The sequence below is a fragment of the Rhea americana genome, unplaced genomic scaffold, assembly GCF_003343005.1.
Source record: "Rhea americana isolate MKP2758 unplaced genomic scaffold, rheAme1 scaffold_374, whole genome shotgun sequence".
Classification (NCBI taxonomy): Eukaryota; Metazoa; Chordata; class Aves; order Rheiformes; family Rheidae; genus Rhea; species Rhea americana.
Window position 1 is genome coordinate 477,601 of NW_028186506.1, and position 2,184 is coordinate 479,784.

At 67.5% G+C, this 2,184-nt stretch overlaps 1 protein-coding gene across 1 annotated transcript in view; it reads right to left on the reverse strand.

Moving 5' to 3' along the window:
- NFE2L1 (NFE2 like bZIP transcription factor 1) overlaps positions 1-2,114 on the reverse strand; it is a 13,818-nt gene extending 11,704 nt beyond the window's left edge. Inside the window, exon 1 of the mRNA XM_085313032.1 lies at positions 2,033-2,114. The gene's annotated coding sequence lies outside the window, so the exon portion shown is untranslated. The remainder of the gene's footprint in view (positions 1-2,032) is intronic.
- Between the last annotated feature and the right edge of the window lie 70 nt (positions 2,115-2,184).

Consider the following 2,184-nt stretch of genomic DNA (forward strand, 5'->3'; position numbering starts at 1 on the left):
CGGCGGCCCCGCGGCACCGCCCCGCTGCCGGCTATTTCTGCAAGGCCGCAGCTGCCCCGAGCAGCCGCCGCTGCCAAAACCGGACGCTCTGCGCTGCCCTCGAAACTCGCAGCCCGGCGGGGCCGAGCAGCGTGCCAGGGACGATAGTTCATCCGAAGAAACGTGGAAAATGAGCGCAGGCTCTGCGGCCTTGCAGCAATGCCTCGCGTTGCCAGCTGGCGAGAGCTGCAAAGAGCAAGTGTTTAGTCCCTGCTGGGAGCTCTGTGGCTGCGCTCCGGACTCTGAAGAGGGACTAACGGAGCCCTTTCCCTACCGCAAATGATGGGAACCAGGAGCAGGCCTGGATTACCCGGGTCGGGGCGGCTTCCCAGAGCAAAAGCGGGAGCAGCGTGCCTGGTTTCGCAGCCGTGTGCCGGGAGCGCGCGGCTCCGGATGGGAACGGCAGCGCTCCAGGGCAGCCCGCGCCACAGGGCCGAGCATGAAACACCGTAGGGAGATAAACATATCCTGGGGAAAAGGGACCAGCGCAGCCAGTGAGGGGATGCCGAGGAGCATGGAAGCGCCTTGAACTGAGCAGTTTGGGGTTACGGGAAATACGGGGGAATAACAGAAAGCTGAAGGAGCTGGAAAGCTCCTGGCCCYTCCCCTGCAGAATCCCGGGCTCGCTGTGCTCCAGCAGCTCCGTCTCCCTAATTTTCCTTTGGAAAACGAGCCACGGAACACCCACGAGAGCTGGGGTGCGGCCCTGGCCCGCGCCGCGCCGCGGACGGCAGTGAGGCAACAGCAGCAGTGGCAGCGGCAGTGCCGGAGCCGGTTGCATCGGGGCAGGAGCGGCGGCGGGCAGGACGCGGGTGACGATCCCAGCGCAGGAGCGCTTTGCCCTTAATCCTACCCAAACGCCTGAGGCAACGGCGGGTGGGGAGCCCCGGACATCCCGGCGGTTTACACCGGGGCCGGCGTTTCCCCCAGCTCGTGAGACRGCCGCCCGCGGCCCCCCGCGCCCCAGGGACGCAGCGGGTGCCAAGAGCAACTGGAGCCACGCTGCCCCRCGCGGGGGTTATTTTTAGCTTCCCTCCCCTCCCCGCGCTATTTGGAGGGATGGCAGCCGCCCCGGTCACCTGAGCACTGGGAAAACCGCTGCGGGCGCTCCCTGCCCCCCGCTTTGCGGGAGCGAAGGAGCGCRGGGGCACGGCCCTGCCCCGCCGGCGCTCTCGGGCCGGCGAGAGGGGCTGCGCGGAGCCTCCCCCGGCTCCCCTGTGAATCCTGCCACGGGTCACTTGCTTTGCCTCTAGGCCTGGATCCGAGTCCAGCCCAGGCAAGCAGGCAAAAGCCACCACGAGCCAGGATGTTGATCGAACCGATGCAATTTCCAGCCTCGGTTCCTTGGGGCAGGAACCGGCCRCCTCCGGGCTGGCAGGCAGCGCGCTGGCCTCCAGCTGCTCTCCTGCACCCTTCCCACCCTCACCGTCATACCGGMGGCTGCTGTTGCCCCCCTTCCTGCCCTAAATCCTTGCATTTCGGCGCAGAAGTGTGCTCCTCACCCCAGGAGCACCACGGTGCTTCGCTGCCAGGAGCAGGAGCAGGATCAGAGCCTTCTCCCCCCCCCACCCAAGCACCGCTCCTGCAGGTTAAAGCAAACAGCGGTGAATCACAGAAAAACGCTGCTGGTSGCAGCGGGGGCCAGCAGAGTCCGGGATCGCCGTGGAGTCGCGTCCTCAGCCCGGGATCACGCAGCCCACATCAGAGACCAGGGCTGCGGAGTCAGACCTGGGAGGGGAGCCCAGTCCTGGGGTCACTGACCCCAGAATCACCGACCGGGAGCCCATGGACCCGGGAATCACTGCCCAAGGGATCCTGGCTCCCCGCAGCCCCGACGGGGCAGAGGGCCCCGCGCGACGGTTCCTGTAGAGGTGCCGACCCCCCCCCCCGTCACTCTGCCTTCGCCTCCCCCTGGTGTCCCCAGCACCCACGAGCTAAAGGACCCAGAGCTGGGGGGGGGGCGGGGGGAGCCCTCCTGGCCCGATAGGCTTACCTGGAAGCCCCAATTTGGGGCGCGTGGGGAGTCCTGGGTTCCAGGGCACCCCACAGCACATGGCCAAGGGGGTGCTGTGGGGGGATGAGGCAGGGTGCAGTGGGGCAAGGCAGAGGAGCAAGGGGAGGTTGGGGTGCACTGGGGACAATGCA